A 20,231-nucleotide genomic window follows, 5' to 3' on the forward strand; every position below is an offset into this window, starting at 1 on the left:
TTTACATAATCCACAAGACGGGTGGTAAACTTCAATTTTCCTTTGTGTTACAATATTTATTTTTGATGTATTGAATTTGTATTAATACTCATATATTCCACAGGGGGTACCAGCCAGATATGAATTTTACAAGTTATGAACCAACGCCTAGTTGGAATATGCTTAGTTCTGGTGTGTTGGATCATGGTGGTCCATCCGGGAGTCATAACCAACAGGATAATATCCATCATGGGATGTTAACACATTACGATTTGTAATTGAAGTGATATAGCTATATGTAAAGTATTTATCAATTTGAGTAACTCATTATTTTGTTGGTTGTGCAGTGAAAACGAGCATCCCGAAGGTCCTGTCCTTACTCAATTTCCCGAAGACGACATATTTAATCGGAATCTGGTAGATGCACAGAGTCAGAAAGAGAATAGTGATTATGACAACAATGTCGATGAGTCTGGAGATGACATACCCTTCCCTGATGAGGGTGATGAGGAGGAGGAAGAGAATGCTGGACCTGATTTGACGAGGGAGCATGTTCCACCCCCCGTTAGACCAAGAGTGTACGAGTCCCACATGGCATTTCATTCAAGGGAGATTCCCTACCTTGATCATTTGTCAAGTATGCCGGATATGGATAACCTCACAAGGGATATTGACGAAATTCGGACAGCAATGTTGGATGAATCTAGAGCAACGGTGCTGTCAAAGGGCATGCCTTTTTCTGATAAAGCGCGCCTAACTAGGGCGGTGCTAATGTACGGCGTAAAAGAGTATCGTGAGATCACGGTACGCGAGTCATCTCCAGATTTATACAAGGTAGTCTATCATAGATGGTTTACGGGTTGTAATTGGATGCTGCGTGCGAGGAAGAAGAAAACAAATATGTGGGTTGTGGGTAAATACATTTGCACCCACAATTGTGAAATGGACACATTCAGTGGGAATCATTTTAACTTGAATGTTGACTTGATTTCTCTTGTCTTGATTCCACACATTGAAGCGTCCATAAGGTACAAGATCAAAGAGTGTATAACATCCGTCCACCAGGAATATGGGTGCACCATTACCAAAAGAAAGGCATTTCTCGGGCGCAAACGTGCGTTTGAAATTGTTTATGGTAACTGGGATAAGTCCTTTGCATCTCTACCCAGGTACATGGCTGCATTACAACACTTTAACCCCGGGACTGTTGTTGAATGAAAGCTTGAGCGGAGTCCGGGAATACCAGAACATATATTCAAATATGTGTTCTGGGCATTTAAACCAGCAATTGATGATTTTCTGCATTGTCGGCCGGTAATATCCATAGACGGCACTCATGTCTATGGAAAGTATGATATTAAGTTGTTGATCGTCGTTGCAGTAGATGCTAATGCAAGTATATTTCCCTTAGCTTTTACTATTTGTACCAATGAAAGCCAAGAGACATGGACACTATTTTTGAACCACTTGAAAGAGCACGTTATCAAACAACGTTTAGGTATTTGTCTAATATCTAATCGGCATGGTGGTATTTTAAGTTCTGTACAGAATTTGCATGCATGGAAGGAACCGTATGCCTACCACCATTACTATGTGAGGCACCTGAAGGACAATTTCCAGAAGGCATATCCCAACAAGGATTTGCATGATTTAATGTGGATGGCTGCAACAGATCACCAAGAGTGTAAATTCATGAGGCACATGGAATCTATCAGGCAGGACGATGAGGGATCCTATCATTGGTTGATGCGACATGAGCTTGACAAGTGGACTTTGCATGCGGATGGTGGCAGAAGATGGAGAATTCTGACTATAAATGTGTCAGAGTCTTTCAATGGGTTATTGAAGTCTGCACGTGGATTGCATATCACTGCTATGGTGCGGATGTCATTCAAGCAGATGGCGGAGAGGTTTGTTGAAAGGGCTAGAGGTTCATCATCATTGATGGAAAGGGGTGTTGAATTTATGCCAATACCAATGAAAAGATTTGAGAAATACAGGCGGCGAGCACATTGGCATTCAGATTTATAGTATTGCAACGAGCGAAATATATTTGAAGTTCGCACCGCTATCCATCAAAACCGGGGGAATAATACACACACTGTAAATGAAGCCAGAAGGTTATGCTCTTGTGGGAAATGGTCCATCTACCACATGTCGTGCTCACATGCCATCAAGTGCTTTCAACATACAAGTTTAGGGGAAACCAACTACGTTGATAAAGAATATAGTGTTGCTGCATACTTAAACACCTATAGTGGGCAGTTGTAGCCAGTGGGTGCTAAGCATTATTGGCCGCCGGAACCATTTAAAATGGTGTGTAACAAAGACTATGTACGTCAACGACAAATGGAAAAACGAACGTATATATGAAACCAAATGGATGTTGGTGATACCGTTTATGCGCGCAAATGTGGCATATGCTCGCAAACATGATACGACCGTCGTAAATGTCCCTCGGCTGGTTTGGGTGGCGGTGGTAATCCAGCTCCTGGTGGAAGTTCATATAATGTGCCCAACTATCAAGGATACATGTAGTGTTTTGTTTCCGTAATGTCGTTATAATAAGTGTATGTACTTGTTTATCTTACAGAATGTATGAAATAAAATTATGTTTCCATTGCCGTTAAATCTTATTGATATTTAACATTAATACTTCAGTACAACAGTCTAACATAAACCCATTTAAAAAAAATAATTGTCTTGTCGACCTGAAAAGTTGCTCGCCTGCAAAAGCCATCTTCTGGAAAAGCTGTATTGTACCCGAAAGAATCTTTAACACGGGAAGCATAGCGCAGTGAAATACTACGTTATGCTTGTTGTCTTGTCGACTTGAAAAGCTGCTCGCCTGCAAAAGCTAACTTCTGGAAAGGCTGTATTGTACCCGAAAGAATCTTTAACACTCGAAGCATAGCGCGGTGAAATATTACGTTATGTGTGTTGTCTTGTCGACCTAAAAAGGTGCTCGCCTGCAAAAGCTATCTTCTGGAAAAGTTGTTTTGTACCCGAAAGAATCTTTAACACGCGAAGCATAGCGCGGTGAAATACTACGTTATGTGTGTTGTCTTGCCTATAAATAACTAGCGCATTTTAGTTATTATCTGCGCTTAACCAAAACAAATAGCAAAACTTTCCATAAATTTTTCATTTTTCTTGCATTAACAAATGTCTAGACGCAATGACCAACCAAGGTGCTATTGTGGCAAATGTGCGATTTTGAAGGCATGTTGGTCAGATGATAATGTTGGGCGCAGATACTGGATATGTCAAAAATTGTTTGGACGTAATGACGGAAATCAATGTATGTTTGAGGAATGGTATGATGAACCCATTAACCAGGAATACTACAAATTATGTTTGGAATATGAACGGTGAATACCAATGCCAGATCTCTAAAATGCAATGAGAAATTACGGCAGTGTAGGAGAAACTAAAAGAGGCGCAAGAAGAAAAAAATAGGCTGGAAGAGAATTTAAGTGGTTGGAGCAGAGAATAATAGGTAGTGACTAAGCAAAACATGTATGTGTTGAGTGTAGTATTTTATCTTTATGTTTTCCGTGTCATGTATTTTCATTAGTTGTACTGAATTTAAATTATGTTAAGTTGCTATGTTTATGTTTGTGTTGTAGTATTAAAATAATGAAGAACCGGAGAAATAAAAACATAATGCTCATATAATATAAACAATAAAAATTGTTGCTATTATTTACTGAATGTCATATGTACATAAAATAAAATAAAAAAACCAATGTGTCCCACATCCTGTATGCTTTAAAGCAGTCGTTGGCCTGAGGCGCATCCCATCCCGCCCGTTATTAGGATCATCCTCATCACGTCGCCTCTTTATCAGAGGATGCGCTACAGCATGATCGTCAATAGGGCTGGCAGGCTCGGTAGAAGGGGTCGTCGGTCCAGTAGTAACCTACAGAATAATAAGATATTTTATTATATGATATATGTATTAGTAATGTACGTGTTAAGTCACATAAATTTAAATTGTCTTACCATGGTCTCTTCAGGCTCATGAATATAATCATCCGTCGCAGCCATGTCAGTATCGCACAAGGTGGCCTCCGTGACGGGCGAGGATGAAGCCTTAAAAATAAAAACATTTAGATATTTATGACTAATCAATGAGATAAAAACAAATATAAATAATAGTAATACAAACAAACCTACACCTGTGAAAGATCCTCAGCATCCCTCGATGATGAGCCATAACTCAGTCAGTGCCCACTATCCATATCTCGTGTCGGACGATCATCAGCAACGGTCGATGGGTCAGGAAAATACTGATCCCAATCCTCTCGCGTAATGGTCGTGCCCGCGATCAATAATGGAGTTGATGGGGTTACCTGCAAAGTCCCTAGAGTAAGCTGAAGGCTGAATGATGGCATATCACTATGAGCATGGTCTGGCTCATGGAGGTCACCCGGCTGATCAACTCCAACATCCTCAACAGGTGCCTCAACGGCCCCTTGCTGGGGAGCACCTCCTAGCCGACCCCCACGACCTCGTGGGACACCCCTACCTCATGGGATATCCCTACCTCTGTGGGCACACCTGCCACGTCGACCACGTTTCGACTCCACTGGTGTCCCACGATGGTACTGCTCTGGTGCCACATACTCAGCCTCGTATCCTAAGTGCTCATCATCTCGGGATCACCTCAATGTCTGGGAAGCTAGATCGGTAAACTGCCGGCCATACTCGTGCAAAGAAGCTGCTCCCTCATCGTTATGCTGCTACATCTGCAGTCTCAACTGGTGGAACAGATGTAGGCCAATAGCCTGCACAACATGTAAAATATAAATTACGGAACGCTAGGTTAACGTTATAAGTAAGTATACCAAATAACATACCAGTACCTCGTGCCTCCCGGCGTATGGAACGTACCGACCGCCAGCGCGATAAACGGGATTCCCGATGAAAAGTCGGGTAACGCTACAGTACCAGCCCATATACTCATGCTCACCATCCGGCCGGTCAGGTGGAGGGGGGAGGAATCAGGTCATGTCGCTGGTCCCAAGTATCGATATGCACCTCTAGCCATGCCACATATGTCTGGTCCACCCTGGAACGATCATCCCACTGGTAATGTGTCATATGCCAAGCGGGCAGTGGCGGTACAAGATGCGGGCGACCAAACTGGCGAAGTACTCGCTCGGTGGCATGATGCTCGACAATATTGAGACACATCAACGAGATGGAAGAGCTCCACATAATTCGGCCGGTCGAGCAATAATCGGGGCAAACCAGTTATTAGCTCGTCGTTGTATGGCCTCCAAATGAACTATTAAGTAAAAATAGTAAACGTGAGTATACGCAATACATATAAAGCCAGACCAAGTAAACTTAGGTATACATTTACCTGTGCGCCCTCCAACAAATCCAACAAATCCCTGCAATAGGGGAGATTATGTCGAGCCTCGAACTCTGATGTGTGGCTGTAATTCCATAGTTTCGTACATTATTTGCCTTGCATTTTATATGCTTTAATGATAAACTACACTTTAATTGTGCGTAACAGAGTCTATTTTATGTGTAGGTGAATTGGAGATGAAAGTAGAGAAAAACGAATACTTACAAGTGGAAAGCGTGTGCGGGAGCAGTTGAATAGGAGAAGTTGGCGAAGCCAGGCTTGTAGCTGGCAAGATACCTGGTGATGCCAAGCTTGTAGCTAGCGAGAGACCTGGCGAGGCGAAGTAGTAGGCGAGATCGAGCAGGCCTTATACTTGGCGATGCCAGGCCTGGGGCGAGGTCCACCAGGCATTATGCCTCGCGAGGCCAGGTCTGGGCGTGCACATTCCGAGTTTTGAAGACTTATTTTGTCTCCTGGTTTGACTAGGACTTGGCCTACATGTTTAGGTCTTTTCCTACAAATATAAATAGACCTAAAAATGCCATTTTGGAGCATTTCTTTGCAACCGGAGGCAAGGATAGCTCGTGGAACAACCATTGGGAGTCAGACTCATCAATTTCTATATCCCTTTATCCTTACTTAGTAATTTAATTATGTAAAATACTTTGGATATTGTGATTATGAGTATGAGTAGCTAAACTCATAATCTAGGGTTTTGATGAAACTTATTGGAGGATGATTTTCCTGTTACGTTAATATAGATTTGCCGTAGTATTTTCTCTATTTGTTCAACTATATTATTATTGTTGTTGATTGAAGGGCCCTCAATCGACTGTGCCTATTTAGTGTGTATTACTTGGGAGAGAGTGCATATTTAGGTAGTTGTTGAACAACATCACTCCTAACGTATATGAGGGATCAATACGAAGGGTTTAAAGGTGAGATTAGGGATAACGAAACCTTGGTGCGATCTGAGTGAGCTGTAATTAATGCCAGCTAGCGTAATTCGGGAGAATATATCTAGTAAATTGTAGTAATTACTCGGGAGAGAGTTACAACAGTCAGAGTGCTCATGATCGATAGAGAAGACTTAGGCAAATTTATAGAAAATGTAGCGGAAAAGATTCTGACAATAGGGGAAATCACAACCTTAGATCATTCCAATTCTTGTTTACAACCCGTAGTAGTTAGTTATTAATTGTTGCACTTTCATTACGTAATATTTAGTTAGTAAACATCCAAATTGTCACTTAAATATTTCTGAAGATTGATTGCGTGAGTTCGTGCTAGTCTAGTAGCTGTGTTTGATAGGTTAATTCCCTGTGGGATTCGACTCCGGACTTATTAGCCGGAATATATTTGTAACAACCGCTTAGTCCTTTTTATAAAGCATAGTTGGGCGTGATCAAATTTTGGCGCCGTTGCCGGGGAATTAACGGTGTATTAATTGCAGCTAAAAGAATTGCTAGAATTCTTAGTGTAGTCAATTTTCTTTATTTTAAACCAAATACATTGAAATTTTAACATTTGTAGTCTTAGGTGTTACAGGTGCATGCCTAGGAATTCCTCGAGAACTGGTGAATTGTTCGAAGCATTATTAGATCCTGAGAAAGTTTTCAAGGCATTGAATCATGCAAACAAGAAGGACAAACAGCAACAGAACTCAACAGAACGAATCGAACTAGACATGGATGACGTAATAGAAAATCCAAATAACAGAAATAATGTGAATGACCCAAAAAATCAGGGTGTGGTGCCTCTTGTGCCAGAAGCAGCCTTGTATGATTGGGCACAACCCACCGTCAAAAATCTGGCAACCGCAATTGCAGTCCCTCAAATACAAGCGGAATCATTTCAAATCACAAACAACATGCTACATTTGTTGCAGAACAAGGGACTGTTTTCAGGGTCTTACATTGAAGATCCTTAACAACATCTAAAAAGTTTCCTGTCGATATGTGTCATACAAAGACAACCTAATGTGACACCGGAAGCAATAAAGTTGTTATTGTCTCCATTCTCGGTGACGGGAGAGGCTCAGACGTGGCTTAATTCACTCCCCATAAACTCCATCACTACTTGGGAGGAATTAGTCAAGCAATTTGTAAACAAGTTCTACCCACCCAATAAGACTTCCAAACAAATTGATGAGATATTGAGATTCAGGCAGAGACCAACAGAAACATTACAAGAAATGTGGGAGAGGTTCAAGGGTATGCTGGTTAAGTATCCACATCATGGCATTCCAGAGCAAATGTTAAGGTAGAGGTTCTACATGGGATTGGTAGACAGCTTAAAGGCCAATGTTGATGCTTCAACGGGTGGAGCATTTTTGAGCAAATCATTCAGAGAATGCAAGATCCTACTCGATAAAATGGCTCAAAACTCAGGATGGATGACAAGAGACTCTACGATCACTCCTGTGGTTCACTCTGTGGCTTTGGATCCAAACAACTCTATAGCCGAAAATATGGCCACTCTAATGACACAAATGAGTATCCTCACCAAGAAGATCAATGAATCAGGCCAGAAGCAGCAGGTACACATAGTTGATACTACTAATGGGGGCTTATGTACACCATGCATTAACCAACCATATGCATGCTCGTGGAGTGCGGAAGGTGACAACCAGCACTATCAGGAAGATATGAACTATGTGGCCAACTATGGGGGACAGAGGTAAGGTGGTCAGAATTGGTGGCAATAGAATCAACAATATAGACCAGCACAACAGCAGTACAATACTAGCAACAATCCTGGAGCTATGCAACCACAGGGTCAAGTGGTGCCTTACCACAGGCAACAAGGTTACAACCAGCAAAATCAGTAGCTGGCTTATCAACAACCTCAACAACAACAGATTGTGAGAAGAGATCATGGGTTTACTGAACTTAAGGGAATGCTGGACAGCAACAACAAAATGTTACAACAACTGATTGGGTCCTCTAGAAAAATGCAAGAGAGAGTAGACTCACATGAATTAGCGATAAAGGGTGTTGAGGTTCAATTAGGACAGATTTCTATGGCTCTAAACAATCATTCCCAAGGGACATTACCTGCAGACACATAAATCAATCCAAAAGATCAGGGCCTGAAATAGCTTATGGGAGTGAGTCTACGAAATGGTAAAGACCTAGATCTAGAGCAAGAGATTGCTCGTGAAAGCCGACCTACTGAAACACTTGTGCTAGTACCCATTGAGATTGATGATTCAACAGGGTTAACTGAGGTGACGGTACAACATGCACAAGAGAGCACAAGCAAAGAACAAGAGGTTGCGAAGGAGACTGAGGTAGCACAAGAAACGACAGTAAAAGTAGTGCCTGAGCAAGATAAAACTCAAATCACAGGAAAGAAGTGACCTCCAGCACCATTCCCGCAGAGATTAGCAAAATATCAGAAGGATGAGCAATATAAGAAATTCATGGAGATATTGAAACAAATACAGGTGAACATTCCACTGATTGATGCATTACGAGAGATGCCTGGATATGCCAAAATGATGAAAGATTTAATGTTTGGGAAATTTGACTTCCAAGACCTGTCCACTTTTACATTGACACGGACCTGTAGTGCAGTCGTGACGAGACTCATAGCTGAGAAGTTATCAGACCCAGGGAGTTTCATAATCCCATGAACGATAGGAAGCTATGCTTTTGCTAAAGCATTGTGTGATTTAGGGGCAAGCATAAACTTGATGCCCTTGACTATCTACAAAAGGTTAGGCATAGGAAGAGCTAGACCCACATCCATGTTACTACAGCTAGCCGACCGGACAGTGAAGAGGCCCTCTGGTATCCTTGATGATGTATTAGTCCAGGTTGGGAAGTTTGTGTTCCCAGCAGATTTTGTCATTCTAGACTGCCGAGTTGACGAAGAGATTCCCATAATTTTGGGAAGACCATTCTTGGCCACTGGGAGAGCTTTAATTGACTGTGAAACTGGAGAGCTCAAAATGAGACTAAATGATGAAGAGATAACATTCAACGTGCAGAAATCTATGCGGCAACCAAGTGAATTTGCTAACTACTCTCTAATAGAAGCCGTGAATGTAATTTTGGAGGAGGAAGATGAGACCTTGAATGCTAAAGACCCTCTAGCAGCCTGTCTCTTGAACTTAGATGAAGTAAATGGAGAGGACTTGGCAGAGTGGGTGCTGGCTCTTGAAAGCCAAGGGTTTTGGAAAAGAGAGCTCGTATTTGAGCCTTTACATTTAGAAGAAAGAAAAATTCCTCCAACTAAGCCATCGATAGAAGAGCCACCAAAGTTGGAATTGAAACCGCTACCACCTCACCGCAGGTATGCTTTCTTGGGACTAACTCAACTTTACCTGTTATTATCTCATCTGGTTTGTTAGATGTGCAGAAAGAATAGCTTTTGCAGGTATTGAGTAAGTACAAAACTGCAATTGGTTGTACCATTGCAGACATTAAGTGGATCAGTCCGGCCTTCTGTATGCATAAAATTCTACTGGAAGATGGCCACAAACCTTCCAGAGAACATCAAAGAAGGCTGAACCCCAACATGAAGGAAGTTGTGAAAAAGGAAGTGATAAAGTGGTTAGATGGGGGATCACTTTCCCCATCTCCGACAGCAACTGGATCAGCCCAGTCCAACGTGTGCCTAAAAAAGTGGGATGACTGTAGTGCAAAACGATAACAATGAGTTGATATCAATAAGAACAGTCACGGGATGACGAATTTGTATTGACTACAGAAGATTGAACAAGGCCACCCGAAAAGACCACTTTCCCTTGCCGTTCATTGATCAAATGCTAGATAGATTGTCCGGAAAGTCCTACTTTTGCTTTCTGGATGGATACTCGGGTATAATCAAATCTCCATTGCCCCGGAAGATAGAGAGAAAACATCATTCACCTGTCCATATGGCATTTACACCTTCCGGAGGATGTCGTTCGGCCTATGCAATGCACTTGCTACATTTCAAAGGTGCATGATGGCCATCTTCACGGATATGGTAGAGGACATCATGGAGATCTTTATGGATGATTTCTCAGTTATGGGAGACTCATTCGATGATTGCCTAAGGAATTTAAAAAGAGTGCTGAAGAGATATGTCGAGACTAATCTGGTGCTCAATTGGGAAAAGTGCCATTTCATGGTACATGAAGGTATAGTCTTGGGGCACCTAGTGTCGAGTAAGGGCATTGAGGTAGATCGTGCAAAGGTTGATATGATCGAAAAGCTTCCACCACCCACTTCCGTCAAAGCAATAAGAAGTTTCCTTGGCCACGCCGGGTTCTATAAACGGTTTATAAAAGATTTTTCCAAAATTGCTAACCCCTTGTGTAAATTGCTTGAAAAAGATCATCCTTTTGTGTTTTCTGATGACTGCGGGGTAGTTTTTGAGGAATTAAAGAAGAGGCTGGTGACAGCACCTATCATAGTTGCACCTGACTGGGAGCAACCATTTGAGCTGATGTGTTACGCAATCGACTATGCTGTGGGAGCAGTGCTTGGGCAGCGCAAAGACAAAGTCATGCATCCAATATATTATGCAAGTAGAACTTTGAGTGGTGCCCAACTAAATTACACAGTGACCGAGAAGGAGATGCTAGCAGTGGTGTTCGCATTTGACAAATTCAGGTCACACCTGATAGGCTCGAAGGTAATTGTTTATACTGACCATGCTGCTCTCAGGTACCTAATTGATAAGGAGGATTTAAAGTTGCACCTGATTCGATGGGTGCTACTGCTGCAAGAATTTTACTTGGAAATCCGTGACCGAAAGGGAACGGAGAACCAAGTGGCTGATCACTTGTCTAGGCTGGAAGGAGCCGAAAAGAAGGATGAGGGGGAAGAGATTGTGGAGACCTTCTCGGATGAACAACTACTAGCCACGAGTCTTAAGGTAGCGCCATGGTATGCAGACATTGCAAACTACCTGGCAAGCGGTATTGTTCCCTATGACCTTTCCTCTATTCAAAAGAAAAAGTTCTTTCGTGACTGTCACATGTGTTATTGGGATGAGCCTTATCTGTTCAGGATTTATGTTGATAACATGATCCGGAGATGTATCCCCGAGGTAGACCAATCTTCTATTTTGCAGGCTTATCACGCATCACCATATGGTGGCCATTTCGGGGGAGTAAGGACAGCTACGAAAGTGCTGGAGTCGGGCTTCTACTGGCCGACATTGTTCAAAGATGCACACTTATGGGTGAAGGGTTGTGACGAATGCCAACGAACTGGGAATATTTCCCACCGACATGAGATGCCTATGAAACTAATTCAGGAGGTAGAAGTGTTTGATGTATGGGGAATCGATTTCATGGGGCTTTTCGTCAGCTCATATGGCAACAAGTACATACTCGTAGCTGTGGACTACGTGTCCAAATGGGTGGAGGCTGCAACGCTCCCTATAAATGATGTAAAGGGGGTAATTGGTTTTTTGAGAAAGAATATATTCACCCGATTTGGCACTCCAAGGGCAATAATCAGTGACGGAAGCACTCACTTCTGTAATCGAGCCTTCGCAAAGTTGTTAGAAAAAGTATGATGTATGCCACAAGGTTGCCACCCCATATCATCCACAAACAAGTAGGCAAGTGGAAGTTTCGAACAGAGAGATAAAGAGTGTTTTGACAAAGACTGTGAATGCTACAAGAACGGATTAGGCGATAAAGTTAGATGATGCACTCTGGCTTATCGTACCGCTTTCAAAACTCTGATTGGCATGTCGTCATATAAATTAGTGTTTGGGAAGGCGTGTCACCTACCAGTAGAGTTATAGCATAGAGTTTTATGGGCATTGAGGCAGCTGAATCTCGATATAGAAGTTGCGGGTACAAGTAGAGTCACAAAGTTGCATGAACTTGATGAGTTTCGCTACAACGCTTTTGAGAGCACAAGACTATACAATGAGAGAATGAAGATGATGCATGATAAAAATATTCTTGAGCGGAGTTTTAAACCCGGAGATATGGTATTGCTATACAATTCGAGATTAAGGTTATTTCTGGGCAAATTAAAGTCAAGATGGTCTGGACCATTTCGTGTGGTAGAGATTCACCCCACTGGTGTCGTGGAGATTGCTGCGAAAAATGACTCTCGCATGTTTAGAGTCAATGGGCACATGTTAAAACATTATTTGGGTATGGATGATGTGAAAGTAGTGTCGGTGGCTCATCTGCTCGAGCCACCAATGTTAAGCGAGCCTTAAGTGTGACTACCTACGTCGTGCAGCGACGTTAAATCAGGCGCTTCATGGGAGGCAACCCGTTGTACTGTTGTATCTGTCATGCCACGAAGTTAAGTAAGGCGCTCGTTGGGAGGCAACCCAATTCATAGTTGATTTTTAGTGTAGTTCGATTTTTTTTCTTTTCGTTTTTAGGTACTAACAAGTTTGCAGGTGATTTTGGGCAAGTCGAGCAGAGTTTTCAGCATCACATGAAGGAAACCAGGCGGGAGAGCTCGCCTCGCCTGGGGTAAGGTCAGGCATACCAGGCGCTAAGCCTAGCATTTCTTGGGCTAAGGCCAGGTGCACCAGGCGCTAAGCCTGGCGCTGCATGGGGTAAGGCCAGGATATAGGCAGGCGTCGCCAGGTAAGTATTTTTTTTCAGCTTATTTTAATTTTTGTCCCTTATTTCTTTTAACCCCTCCCTTCTTGGACTCTAACTTAAACTCCCAAAGTAACATAGAATAAAACCTTAACCTAAATCACTACACTCCTCACAAAACACTCACGCACATACACTGACATCCATCCCCATCCCAACCCCATTGAAGTCAAGCAAGTTTTTTTCCTCCTCCATTTACTGGAAATAACAGTTCAAAGGCAAAGCCCACATCTTACAACATCTAAGTTATGATTTTTTATCTCCTTTCTTTCTCATTTCGAGTTGGATGAAGGTACGAGATTATCCACAAATTTTGGGGTTGTTCTTCATTGTAATATTGTGTTTCTGTGTCCCAACCCCATGAACCCCATAGGAATGGTGTTGTTATTGTGTAAACAAGTGGTAGTAAGAAACTCCCAAGCCGATTTAGGAGGGTGAGGCAATCCCTTACCTCTACAAGCACTCCCATGGCACTAGTGCATGCTAAGTGTTTGGTATAATGCTTCAATGGCATTCCTTGTCCCTATTGGAGCCCGAGTCTCCGGGATTAATAGACTAGTGTTATGTCGTCGTGCACCACGTTAAAATCTTAAGTGTGGGGTGGCTCACAGGTAGCCCATGTGTTGTTGTTTGATTCTAATGTTAAGAAAATACGAGGTGAAGTCTGAGTAACCTCGGAATGTTGGGCAACACTATGTGTGTAATATGTAATACAGTTTTAACTGATTAATGATTACTTGTGTAGGAACGAAGATGCCTTCGAGAAAAGACACAGGCAAAGGAAAGGCTACTTCCACTGCTCCGGCTAAAGCAAAGGCTACCTCCGCACCTCCCCCAAAGAAGAGAAAGGGGGGGGGGGGGGGAATCTACTTCCAGTCTAAGTAGAGCACAAGCTGTGGCAGCTGTAGCAGCCATGCATCCACAACCCCAAGGTCAACGGGAGTTTGGCCTCAACAGCATACCCCCGCATACTAAGGATTGGTACAGGCGCTGTAGGCCTAAACATGTACACCCGGAAGCAGCTATCCATGAATGCAGATTGAGAGCAAAGTATCAGACAATTTGGAGGGGCGTCCAGGATTTGGGGTTGAGCTATGTATTCAAGAACACAGGGGATATTAATCTTAATCTAGTCCAGGAATTCTATGCAGGGTTTGATCCACAGGATACTGAACAGCTGGTGCTGATTCGTGGATGACTGATAAAATTTTCAGCCACGGCCATATGTAACGTTTTAGGTGCTCCGGATGTTCCTGTGGAGCCATTGGACCACTTCATTCGCTGGCCTACATATAGAGAGCTGAGATACACGCTTTGTGGTGTCGATTCTATGGCAGCATGGGTCCGGGATAAGAAAACAAATCGGCACAAGAGGTTCCCCAAGAAGAAGACGAGGGTTGAGTCTCAAGTGTGGTTTAAATTGATAAATGCACGGCTCCTACCATGCAATCATGACACGCTCATTAGCCGTAAGAGGACCTGTGCACTCTACTTCCTCATGACGGGTCAAAGGGTGAATGTAGGTCATTTGATCCGCTACTAGATGTCTTTAGTCAGAATGAGTAAAAAGGTCGATCGAATGCCATTTGCCAATTTAATAACTCAGTTCTTAAGACACGGGGAGGTTACGGAGGATCCAGAGTTTGACCACACCATCGATCAGCCCCTATGACAAACGGACATCACTAGTCGCCGGCTGAAAGAAGAGATTGCCATGACATCTTTGGCAGGTACCGAGTACAATGCTCGTGATGATATTTTTATGGCCCATCTCTATGGGATGATGGATTTGCAGCTGAGGATAGGGGGTTGGCTGGCCACATATGAGGAGAGGACCTTATTGAAGCAGCGGTACCCGCTCAATGCTCATGCCCGGCAGCTGGTTGGGATAGGTGATGGATACAGACTCCCCGATGATGAGGATATCAACACACCTGATCAGTATGAGGCCGAGCCGGAGCAGTCAGATGATGAGGACGATGATGATGATGATGAGGAAGAAACGCAGGATGAAGAGTGGAGAGCCTCAGAGGATGAGGACGCAGTTTGATCAGGGAGTTTCCTTGCACCCTACTCATTTTTCTTGTTTTGTCAATTTGTGCATGCACTGAGGACAATGCATGATCTAAGTGTGGGGTGGGAACTTGTAGTTGCTTGTTTTTGTTGTTTTAGTAAGTGTCATTTTCGTTAGATAATTGTTTTAGTTATTTGTTTTAAGAATTTGTTTTTGTTATTTGTTTTAGTAGAAAAAAAATAAAATATATATATATATATATATAGAAAAACTGGACTCTTCCCGATGATGGATCTCCTAGACAGTTTTCTTGAGGGAAGTAAGTCTAGAGAAAAATACCAAAAAGATTTTTTTTTTTTTAGGTAGTGTAGTAATTCCCCCTTGGTTTTTCTTTGGGTTGCGATTCTTTTCCAAGGGCTTTTAGTTGAACCAGGTGTAGTTAGTTTTAATCTTTAGGAGTAGGAACCACGGGGCTATGCATTTAATTGCAACAATATCTCTTAGATTTGTTATGCCTTGAGAATAGTTAGTACTATGGTTGTGACGCTTAGGCTCGATTTTTGACTCTAGTATAAGTACCTTAAATCATAGATTCTTAATTTTGCTTAACTGCTTTGACTGGAGTGTCATGGTAAAACCAATCCTGAGTGAATTATGTGCCATGTTTGTGTGAGGTTTGTATGTATTTTGTGCATTGCATTGCATTGCATTTGATGTCTAGAACTTGCCTTGTGTGTGTGCAAAGCGAAATAGTAGTCTTGTTCAGTCTGAGAAGTGATATAGGTGTTTCTTTGTTAAGCCAGATATATATAGTTTACCCACCTAAAAGTTATGTATCGTAGTTAACCCCTTTGAGCCTATAATCATGTTTCTTTGGTAACCACATTACAAGTCGTACCCCTTTGTTTGAATCGACCATATATTCGAACCTTGTCACCTCTCATGAGCACTTGAATTGTGATGAAGTATGAAAAAGTTAAAGTGTGGGGTGGTGGGTTGGCTTTTGAGTGGAACAATTGAAATAAGGAGAAAGGTGCACAACACTTAAAAAAAATGATAGTAGTTGTATTGTATGAAAAATAATTCTTGATGGTGGTGGCTAGTGATATAATGGTGCTTAAAGAAGTAGGGGGTAATATAAAGTGAAGTTAAGATGGAGTTTTGGTTTGACATAAGTATGGGCTTGAATGTTAAAGTGTATGTATTAAAGTGCTTAAGGGGGGTGTAGCCACTTATATCCAAATGTATCCTACCCGACCCGCAACCTACATTACAACCAATCAAGTCTTACTTGATCTTAGACTAAATGAACTCGATTAGTAGAGTATTACACTACAGGCAAGCCTATGGTGCATCATTTGTGGCATATGAACGTTATTTCCGAGAACAAGTGAATTTTTTGCCTATCTTGAGTTCCTACGCTCTTAAAATTCATTGTGTGTGGAACTGAGCTCTTTGTTGGGTGAGGGCACGTGATTCATAAAGGAAAGGTAATGTCGTTGACCTCCATGTTAGAGTAAGTAAGTGAATTGTGAATAAGTCATGGTATTTGTGAGTCAAATCTTTAGGCGAGGATGTTACACCTTGGTGCGTAGACTATTTTAAATATTCTTGGTGTAATGAGTTAAGAGAATTGCTTAGTGAGGTTGTGTCTGTAAGTGTGGTTTGATTGCGTGAGGACACGCAATGTTTAAGTGTGGGGTATTGATGTGTGGCTATAATTTCATAGTTTCATACATTATTTGCCTTGCATTTTATATTCTTTAATGACACTTTAATTGTGCGTAACGGAGTCTATTTTATGTGTAGGTGAATTAGAGATGAAAGTAGAGAAAAAAGGATACTTACAAGTCAAAAGCGTGCGCGGGAGCAGTTGAATAGGAGAAGCTGGCGAAGCCAGGCTTGTAGCTGGCGAGATACCTGGCGACGCCAGGCTTATAGCTGGCAAGAGACCTGGCGAGGTGAAGTAGTAGACGATATCGAGCAGGCCTTATACCTGGCGATGCCAGGCCTGGGGCGAGGTCCACCAGGCATTATGCCTCGCGAGGCTAGGTCTAGGCGTGCACATTCCGAGCTTTGAATACTTATTTCGTCTCCTGGTTTGTCTAGGACTTGGCCTACACATTTAGGTCTTTTCCTACACATATAAATAGACCTAAAAACGCCACTTTGGAGGATTGTTTTGCAATCGGAGGCGAGGATAGCTCGTGGAACAACCGTTAGGAGTCAGACTCATCAATTTCTACATCCCTTTATCCTTACTTAGTAATTTAATTATGCAAAATACTTTGGATATTGTGATTATGAGTATGAGTAGCTAAACTCATAATCTAGGGTTTTGATAGAACCTATTGGAGGATGATTTTCCTGTTACGTTAATATAGATTTGCCATAGTATTTTCTCTATTTGTTCAACTATATTATTATTGTTGTTGATTGAAGGGCCCTCAATCGACTGTGCCTATTTAGTGTGTATTACTCGGGAGAGAGTGCATATTTAGGTAGTTGTTGAACAACATTACTCCTAACGTATATGAGGGATCAATACGAAGGGTTTAAAGGTGGGATTAGGGATAACGAAACTTTGGTGCGATCCGAGTGAGCCGTAATTAATGCCAGCTAGCTTAATTCGGGAGAATATGTCTAGTAAATTGTAGTAATTACTCGGGAGAGAGTTACGACAGTCAGAGTGCTCATGATCGATAGAGAAGACTTAGGCAAGTTTATAGAAAACATAGTGAAAAGATTCCGACAATAGGGGAAATCACAACCTTAGATCATTCCAATTCTTGTCTACAACCCGTATTAGTTAGTTATTAATTGTTGCACTTTCATTACGTAATATTTAGTTAGTAAACATCCAAATTGTCACTTAAATATTTCTGAAGATTGATTGCGTGAGTTCGTGCGAGTCTAGTAGCTGTGTTTGATAGGTTAATTCCCTGTGGGATTCGACTCCGGACTTATTAGCCGGAATATATTTGCAACGACCGCTTAGTCCTTTTTATAAGGCATAGTTGGGCATGATCATACTCCCATCCATTTCCTCGCCTATCAACCCACCTCCTAGCTAAAGGGAGAAATGGAGGTGGTGCATTAGGAGCTAAGGGTGGTAAAGGTTGCTGCAACTGCAGGAACCGCTCTCAGGCCCAAACCTAATATACAACGTGGACATAAAATTTAAGGTATGTTTTTACTAGGTATGTTCTAATGAAGAGAGTATTCGACTATGTTTTCACCTGCAGCAGCGGCAAAAATCATGCAATGTCTCGTTGCGTGCCCATGCTCGCCCGGCACATCTGGCTGTACAAGTAACCGAGAACATCAGCACCCCAAATGTAATGATGTAAATCATCTAGCCGCTCAAGATGATGAAGAAATCTCAAGCTGACTAGGTTCCTCGAAGTGTTCGGGAAGAAAACCCCTCCAAACATAAGCAGCATCAGCAACCTCGTGTACCGGTGAATATGAAGTTTCGGTGTATCATCTGTGATGTCAGCGTGCATCGCCTCCAAATGCTGTGGGCGTCAACTGCAGACGACTAGCCCCAATCAATGCAGTCTCATCCGGTGGCTGGAAACTGCTGAGCCGCTGCAGCATCTCCAGGTACTGCAAACCCGTATACTCTCTGATGGAATTCGGTAAAGCAACAAGGTGTCCATCAACGGGCAGCCCATACAGGACCTCCACGTCCTGAAGCGTGACAGTGGCCTCGCCAATGGGCAAATGGAATGTGTGCGTCTCCGGTCGTCACCGCTCTATCAGAGCCGTGATCAACGACCAATCCAGCTGCAGTCGACCGATCTCCACAATCCTATAAAAACACGTATCATGGAGGCGTCTGACTATACGGGGATGGAGATGGTGGGGCCTAAGAAAGTCCCACATTTCGTCTACTCTCCCGGCGCGAAACGTCTGGGCCAGTAACTGTCCCTCCCATATGTGGGAAGACCTATGCTCGGCCTGTAGCAATAGTAGCTCTAGCGAGGCAGGTCCGGGATGCAAAGGCGGAACCTCCATGTCGACTACTGTAAATTGAACAATATTAATTACATTATTTTTCTTTTTCATTGCTTAAATATATTGCAATACCTTCAATATTATAATTTTATATGTTATTGTTACTATATTGTTAATTAGGTTGATACATTTTCAATATTATAATTTTATATTTTATATGTTACTTTAATATGTTAGTTTTATTATTTTACATGTTAGTTTTATTATTTTATATGTTTGTTTGTTACTCACTTATTTTTGACTATAATATAATTTTCATAATTATACAAGATTTAATTATTAAATATTCACATATTGGTTCCGGGCTCGATATTTGAGGCCCAGTAGCACCAAGGTATCCTGAATTCTTGTGTTCATGATGAGAAAATTTTTTCGATTTATCACTCAACAGGTCTGTTATTTTAAATGTTAGTGTATGATTGTATATGTTAGTTTTATTAGTTTATATGTTAGTTTTATTATTTTATATTTTTGTTATGACTCACTTGTTTTTTACTATAATAAAATTAAATAAATAATTTTTATAACTATACATGATTTAATTATTAAATATTTATATAACAATACTTAGTTTGACAAATATTGTTGTTTTCTCATATTATTTTCTTACGTTTGTTGACTAGAATTGGAGAGAGTTTGTGTTTGAACTATCAACTTTTTTGACGTATTTTTGGGTATAATAGATACTTAAATGATTAATTTCAATAACTATAAGGATAGTACGCTAAATGGCACTACATTTTACTACGCTAAAAGGGCACTACATTACAAATAGGAGCACTACATTACACCACAAGATACCACTACAGGGAACTAAAGTAACAATTTATCTATTTTACTAGTCTTTAAGCAAATAAATAATCTAAACCGGATAAAAATAATAAATAAATTTAATCACAAAATAATCACGAAAATACATATACCACGGTAAAAAGTAACTAATTAATATTTTTTTAACAACTAATAACAATTTCTCTATTTTACTAATTTTTTTATCACACTAATATTATAGTCCGGATAAAAAACAACAAATTAGTCAAATCGCAAAACAATCACAAAATAACATAGAGCACATTAAAAACAACTAATATGCATCTTTTATACGAATTTTTTAAAAAACAAAGTCGGAATACCTCGATTCAAAGTTTTTGAAAAATTGAAGATTTGGTGATTTGGAGCCGAAACAAGCAACCCACTTCGAGATAACGCCTTAGTTAGGACGTGGGATCGAGAATCTACACTTTTTATGGAACCGGTGGGCTCCACTCGAGCTTTTT

At 41.4% G+C, this 20,231-nt stretch overlaps 1 non-coding gene across 1 annotated transcript; it reads right to left on the reverse strand.

The window, feature by feature from the left end:
* Positions 1 to 7,478: 7,478 nt before the first annotated feature.
* LOC117280357 (small nucleolar RNA R71) lies at positions 7,479 to 7,585 on the reverse strand. Its single transcript, XR_004510893.1, has one exon. It is a non-coding gene; the product is annotated as a small nucleolar RNA R71 (small nucleolar RNA).
* Positions 7,586 to 20,231: the final 12,646 nt, after the last annotated feature.

Source organism: Nicotiana tomentosiformis, chromosome 11 (genome assembly GCF_000390325.3).
Source record: "Nicotiana tomentosiformis chromosome 11, ASM39032v3, whole genome shotgun sequence".
In the NCBI taxonomy this organism is placed as follows: Eukaryota; Viridiplantae; Streptophyta; class Magnoliopsida; order Solanales; family Solanaceae; genus Nicotiana; species Nicotiana tomentosiformis.